Genomic DNA, 8,142 nt, shown 5'->3' with positions numbered 1-8,142 from the left:
GTGTGTGTGTGTGTGTTTGTTTGTGTGTGTGTGTGTGTGTGTGTGTGTGTGTGTTTGTGTGTGTGTTTGTGTGTGTGTGTGTGTGTGTGTGTGTGTGTGTGTGTGTGTGTGTGTGTGTGTGTTTGTTTTTTTTTTGTGAGAGGGATGAAGTGTGTGTGTCTGAGTGGGTGAGATGAGTGTTATGTGTGGGGGGGAAGGGTATAAAAAAATATTGCACATTGATTCATAATTGATTTTATGTTGAATTAATTATAGTTATCTATCTATCTATCTATCTATCTATCTATCTATCTATCTATCTATCTATCTATCTATCTATCTATCTGTCTCTCTATCTATCTACACATGTATGTATGTATATATGTAAGTATTTGTGTGTGTGTGTGTGTACGCATGCATGCCACGAATACATACATACATATATACATACATGTGTGGATAGATAGACCCTCCAACATAAAAACACTCATCTCCCCCCCACCCCCAACACACACACACACACACACACACACACACACACACACAGATATACATATATATATATAAGTATATTTGTTGCTAGCAATAACGTGCCTTTGTGAAGTTGAAATTAAAAATACTTACTGTTGTTTATGCACATGCACACAAATGACGCACACGTTCTTAAAGTTGTCAACGTTTGGTAAAGAACAAAGATATTTTTTTTTACTTACCTACACGGCAAACAACAGCTTCTTTTTTAGCGGTTGGCAAACAATGCAAATTATCTTCTTATCGATGCTTCTTCCTGTTTCAAAATGAATGAGAATGTGACGTATTTTGATATGGGCGTGGTCTGTGACATCACACTTGGATGAGGGCCGGGTTGGATGTCCACCGCAGGCTGCAGCGAGACGCTCCTCCGATGCTTCTTCCTGTTTCAGAGGTGGGTAGTCCACTGCAGACTGCAAGACAGGGGCGTAACTTGAAAGAGGCGTAACTTGAAGTAGGAGGCGTAACTTGAAGTTGTCGAAATCTCACAGAATCACGCGAGATGTCAAAATGATAAGTTGTTGGCTGCTTTCAGTAGGGCACAGAGTAGAATATTGATTACGTTTTTTAAGGAAAGCAGGGGTTTTAGGCAGGATTTGATGCATAAGGTGTGTGTAGATATTAATGGTAGGGGACAATGTGAGTGATGCGTACCTTTAGTAGGAAAAACCTATTATCTGATCCACACTCCGGGACAGAAGAGGGCGGTATTGCACCAATAAGCTGGATGCCAACCGCCGTTAAACTGGAAAGAAGTTACAATGAGTTACAATGGTGAGAATATATTTTTTTCACAAAATAATTATTTAAATTTAAGAGTACAAGTTATTTTCATACAGTGTTATTGATTTTGGAGTTAATAATCTATTAAAACTAAGGTGTAAAGTCAGCAACATATAAGCAAAAGGTGTAAAGACGCTATTCTCCGGTTTCACAGACAAGACTAATTGAGCTATGGCCTGATCCTGGCTTAATCTAAACCCTGTTTGTTACTTACATAATATAGCATATTTGTGATTGTGCTGTAAAAACACGTTTTATAATGAATAACTAACAGGGGAGCTCCATTAAGTACACTTCTTTTAAAGTGGATTTACATAAACCATATATACATCTTAAAGACTATTACTAATTGTCTATTTATCATCTGACAGGATAGTCTTTAATAAGTATTGCAGATAAGCACATTTAACAGACATGAAATAGGCATCTGAGTGATGTGTGTGTGCTATTATGTAGAATTCACTGTCAACACTGCTTTAGATGAGTGTAAGTCATGTAAACAAACAAATCTACATACAGTAACTAAACACTAGTTATCTATTTTATTTGTCCCATTTGCAATATTGATAATTTTAGGAACATTTGTGTTGGATAAAAAAGCGAGTTACATCAGTTACTAACTCAACATGCAGATGCAGTACTGTATATCACAGATAAATCACAGAGGTTACTTGTCTGGATGTTACAGGAACAGATTATGTTTATCTGCTGTAGAGTGACTGATGAAGGAATGCTGCCATCAAAGGATTTGTGTAAGTACACTACAAAAATAAATGAAACATTTTAATTAGTGTAATTTCAAACAATTATTACAGCACTTTTCTTATTGTTGTTTTCTGTGCATTTGCTGCAGATCTTTTGTGGTGGAGCAGGACCTGCAAGGAAGGGGAAAAAAAGGAAAAACCCTGAAACAAAAGAATAAAGTAATGACTTTTTGTATTGTGTGTGTGTATTTCTGTAGGTTATGAGAAATGTCTGCAGACTGGTGTGTGCACTGAGGATGGAGAAGTCCACTGCAGCATCCGGAAATGGTCCAGAGACACGGATGAGACGCTCCATCACTCCAGCTCTTACTGTCTCATCAGGACCAGATGCTGCTGTGGTCTCTTCATCATCAGTGACCCCAGAGCAGCGAGAGCATCTAGAGAAACACCAAAAGACACTGAGGATTTGATTTTGGTAAAGTTTGTTCTGCTAGTTTCTGTTTATAAGACGAAGGCTGACTTTCAGAAGCTTCAAAAGCATCATCAAAAAATGTGATGGAGCTTTTATCTGAAGTGATTGACGGTGCTCTTATTATCACTGTAAAACCTGACAAGTCACAGTAACTCAAACCGTTTGAGTAAACAGATTGCCTTTACTTAAACCATGTAAGTTTTAAAACTTTGCAATTATGTAATCAAGTGATTAATTAAGTGCTGATTGAGCTTTAGTGATGAACAGCTGCTGTTAACAAAACAGCATCACCAGCTCCATTTATTAATAACCAGACTGACTTTATTTCTGTCAGACGTCTACAGAAGATCTTATTGAGAATTAACTAAGGTTTAGATGTTGATTTATTGTTTCATTTGAAGTAACCATGTTAGAGATCAGTGTTGCTTTAGTTGGGCTCTTGTCCCTTGATTTCTGTCTTAGATTATTTTTGGACGTTGTAACCATGTGTTTTTGAAACACGTTTGTTATAACTCAAAAAACCCAGAGAAAATATGATCAGGTATTGGTTGTTATACAGCATATTGGTGATGATAATCATCAATTATAGAGCTGTTCAGAGTTCAAAATCTTACTAAATAGGTGTTCTATAGTTAGTTCAGTTGATTACAATGAAAGCCATTCAAAAAGTCAGTGATTCTATCATAATCAGTTAATATAAAGAATTTTCCAAACAGTTTGGTCTTCTATGGTGTCCATTAGTCACACACAGACATCAATAATCAGAATATGAACCTCAACAATGGTTACGAAAAAAAAAAAAAAAAAACATGCTGCAATGCATGCTGGGTACTATTGTAGTACAAAACCCATCCATGGCTCCCAGCATGCTCTGCTGCATTGTTTTTTTATTTGTTTTTTTTTTTATGGTCACCATTTTTGAGGTTCATATGCTGATTATTGATGTCTGTGTGTGACTAAGTGACACCATAAAAAACCAAACTGTTTGGAAAGTTCTTTATATTAACTGATTATCACGGAACCATTGGCTCTTAATCACTTTTACTGTAATCAATCCAACTAATTACCCAACACCTATTTTATCAGAGATTGGACTCCAAACAGTTAAATAATCAATGATTATCATCACCAATATACAGTATAACAACCAACATTTAGGTACAGGTTAGATAAAAAAAAAAAAAAAATCTAACCTGAATGCACTGTAAGTTGCTTTGGATAAACCCAGCTTCTAAGAGTGTGAGTGTGTGTATAACACCTGATGATATTTTTTCGGGGTTTTTGAGTTACAACAAATGGTTACAACAGCCAGAGAAAAAACTAAGACAGAAATCAAGGGTCAAGAGCACAACTAAAGCAAACACTGATCTCTAACATGGTTACTTCAAATGAAAACATAAATCAACATCTAAACCTTAGTTCATTCTCAATCAGATCTTCTGTAGACGTCTGACAGAAATAAAGTCAGTCTGGTTATTAATAAGTGGAGCTGGTGATGCTGTTTGTGGGGTTGATTAATCAGATCTTGAGAGATTTAATGTATTTTATTTTATTTCAGTTTATTTTATCTAAGGCTGTGTCTGAAGTCAGTTGGAGTTCTTGTGTTTCTCTTTTCTTCAGTAATTCTGTTTGTTAACAGCAGCTGTTCATCACTAATTCACAATTATTACTCAATTAATCACTTAATTATTTAATTGCAACGTATATCTTCTTTCAGTGAACTCAACTGAATTAAGTTCAGAGTACTCACAACTATTAGTTTTAAAACTTAAATGGTTTAAGGCAATCGGTTTCCTCAAACGGTTTGAGTTAACATAACTTGTCAGGTTTTAGTGAGGTTGTGTCTGAAGTCAGTTGTAGTTCCTTTCTCTCTTTTCTTCAGTAATTCTGTTTGTTAACAGCAGGTGTTCATCACTAATGCTCAATTATCACTCAGTTAATCACTTAATTACTTAATTGCAATGTATATCTTCTTTCAGTGAACTCAACTGAATTAAGTTCAGAGTACTCATAACTGTTAAGTTTTAAAACTTAAATGGTTTAAGGCAATCGGTTTCCTCAATCGGTTTGAGTAAACCTAACTTGTCAGGTTTTTAAGGATATCTGTTTACTCAAACGGTTTGAGTTAAGTTACTTGTCGGGTTTTACAGTGTACAGAGGCCTACAATCCTCTGATCAAGCTGGAGAAAAGAGCCGTGCTCAAGCACAGTTTTGAACCAGTTCAGTGGTTTAGCACACTACAAAAGTATATAAATCATGCATGGTACTTGTAAACTCTGTGTAAATGTTTTACAGGTAGTGGTGCTCATGGAGAGCAGCACACGATTGTTTTGGAGCAGACACAGCAGCAGTCAGATTGTCCTGCATGTGTTCTTCTGCTCTCGCTTCAAGGTAGTGTGGTTCAGAGAGCCGTCATCAAGGTCTTCCTCATCCTGTTGCTCAACGACATCCCCGTTGAGAAGAGTGAGATTGTGAAGCACAGCGCAGCAGCAGAACTGTCTCAGCTGTGTTGAGATGATAGTAAGATGTGGGGTTCACCGTCTGTAAATACATGATTGTTAGAACAGTTAGTTTGAAAGAAGCTTTGTTTTATGTGTTGTTGACTTGTACATGTCTGTATTTATTGTGATGCTAAACATTTATACATTCTTTTAATCATTTAGACATGTTTCTTGTTGTCAGTAAATAAAATATAAATATTTGATCTATTCATGTATTAATTGCTTGACTGAAAACTGATGTATTCACATCAACTGCATTAGTGTATATTCATGTATAGCTATGTCACGACAGAAAATACATTTTGCTTCTTTTACTAAAATGTAATTTTAAGGAAAAAAATGTATATAATTATTGGCTGGCATTTATCATTATTATTGCATGTAAGTGTTGGGGTGAGCAAAAGATGCAATTCATTATGGGGTAATGTTAATTTTTGAGTAGTGATACTTACATTTTTAGAGTATAAAAATCAACAATCTTCTCCAAAGGTGAGATCTTCCAGCAGCTGTTCGACGTTTCGTTTGTGCAGATATTGCAGAGTCGCTGAGAGAAACTGTACTGGACTGTTGAGTTAGTGATGCTGTGAGGTGGTAGTGCACCTGTACCTCTTTTTTATTATTATTGCCAAACTTATTACATAAAAGATCATGGTAAGACGGTTGTATCTAACAATAACAATCATAACGCCATAAAACAGTAAATAAAAAAATAACGTGTTCATCATAGTATAAGATACTATACAAGAAAACAAATTCACATAAAATAATTGAAAAAATATTCTAGAGTTAATGATTTTGGGTTTTCTAATTCTATAAAAAAAATCACATTAGTGGAGTTAAAAATATAAAAACTTAAATTAACAGTATTGGCTATACTACAATCTTCATTATCAAGATACAAATACATTTATTAAACCTTTCACTCATATGTTTTAAGTTTTTACGCTCGTTTTTAACTTTGTAGGTCACATGATCAACATAGCGGATGATGATATCCAAATCGCATTAATGATTCATACACAAATACGCATTCAGGCTGTAGAGTATGTACTCTTTTATCGCTCGTTAAATTAGTTCTTATTGAAATTAAGTGCCTACTTAAAGGGTATGCGTTTTTCGAACGCAGCCCGACAAAATCTCGTTTTGACATCTTGCGTGGTTCTGTGTGATTTGGACAACTTCAAGTCACGCCTCTTTCGTCAAGTTACGCCCAACTTCAAGTTACGCCCCTGTCTTGCAGTCTGCAGACAGACCCTTCTATTACAGCGTTTACAATGTAATCCTCTTCTCTTCAAATACGGCGCTGGTGTCAGCTTCTCCAAGATTTGTTTATCCCCGTTGTCAAATTGACTCCCATTCATTTTTGCGTCACTTTGACAGCAAATAACTTTACATCTGAGGCGTTTTTAAAGACTCCATTTGTCCATTCATTATTTCTAAAGAAACACGAAAATGTATAAAAGGCCCCATTACCTTGTATCTTAAAATGCGACTTTGTGAAACGGACTGTCCTAAATTGTTGCTATAGCAGCATCATATTAGTGACAGTTGGGGTTGTTTTGACCCAGCAGTTGGCAGAGGTATAAAGTCCAGGAGTCAGAAAGTAAAAGTCCTGCCATATGTTTATTCCACCCAGTGAACTCAGCAAGCTGTTTTAACCAGAGGAGAACCAAGTCATTCCTTTCACATCACAAACGAGTCTTGAGTCAGATCCCAAGTCCTCAAAGAGTTAAAGTTAATGAGATAATTAAGTGACTAATTAAATGAAGATTGTGCATTAGTGATGAACACCTGCTGTTAACAATCAACATCACTGAGAGAAAAGAGAAACACAAGAACTACAAATGACTCCAGGCACAGCCTTGGATGAAATATACTGATTTATTTCTTTTTTTAAAAGCACACAAGATGCCACCATAACTGTGGTCAAGGTTTGCTTTAATTAGTCTCTTGACCCTTTTAATAACTCAAAGTAGTTGGTTTCTAAGCAATTGCAATATTGTTTCACAGCAAACATTTGTGCATTGCTGATTTAAAAGCTTGAAGTAGCAGAGTAACTTGTGATTTCTGCTAATAACTCATGGTAAATAAACATCGTAAAGCGGTCTTTCTCTTTGGTTTATTGTTCAGGTACTGTATAACTACAATAAAAATAAAAAAAAAACTATTAAACAAATGCCACCTTAATGTGTCAATATTGAATAAAAAAAAGCTATATCAGCTCAGGAATTTAGCCATGAACATTTATCATACTATCCTTATGAGTGGTGACAATAATTTTTCATACTGCAGTGCATGATGGGAGTTTTTACTATGGTGTTACCCAGCATTCATTGCACCATGAAGCATTTTGTTGATTGTCACCATTGTTGAGATTGGTATACTGGTTCTTGATGTCTCTCTGTGTCTAAATAGTATAGTAGTTTTTTTTTTGGTGTATTATATGTACACACACACACACACTTTTTTTTTTTTTTTTTATTAATTCACTATATATTTTAGAACAACAGCGTTAGTTAAGTTACTTGTCGGGTTTTACAAAAACCTGAACATGTAAATGGAAGCAAGTTATTTTAAATGAAATCAGGCCATTTCATGAGGCTTGTATCACATATAAACAGCAAATATCTCATCATTGTAAAACACCACATGCATTTCTACAGAGAGAGAAATCTAGCACAACAAGTCAAGGGTCAAGAGCACAACTAAATCAAACACTGATCTCTCCATGATGGTGGCATCATTTTAACCAATAAAACATCAACATCTGATCCTCTGTAATTTTCCAATAACAGCATGTGTTCATCATGAATGCACAATCATCATTTAATTAATCACTTATTTATCTCATTAACTTTAACTCTTTGAGGACTTGGGATTTGACTTGAGACTTGTTTGTGACTTGAAAGGAATGACTTGGTTCCTCCTCTGGTGAAATCAGCTGCTGAGTTCATGGATGGAGCAAAAATATGGCAGGACTTTTACTTTCTGACCCCTGGACTACTACCCACCTCTGGTCAAAATAACCCAACCGCTGGGTCAAAACAGACCCAACCGCTGGGTTGGTCCCTTTTTAACCCAGCACTGGGTTATATTTAACCCAGCATTTTTTAGAGTGTACGTTATGGCCCCGTAGAAGCAGTTTTTGTAAAAATAGGCTAACGATTGTGTC

This window comes from Cyprinus carpio, chromosome B1, assembly GCF_018340385.1.
Source record: "Cyprinus carpio isolate SPL01 chromosome B1, ASM1834038v1, whole genome shotgun sequence".
Lineage (NCBI taxonomy): Eukaryota > Metazoa > Chordata > Actinopteri > Cypriniformes > Cyprinidae > Cyprinus > Cyprinus carpio.
Note: the sequence above shows the minus strand (reverse complement) of the source record.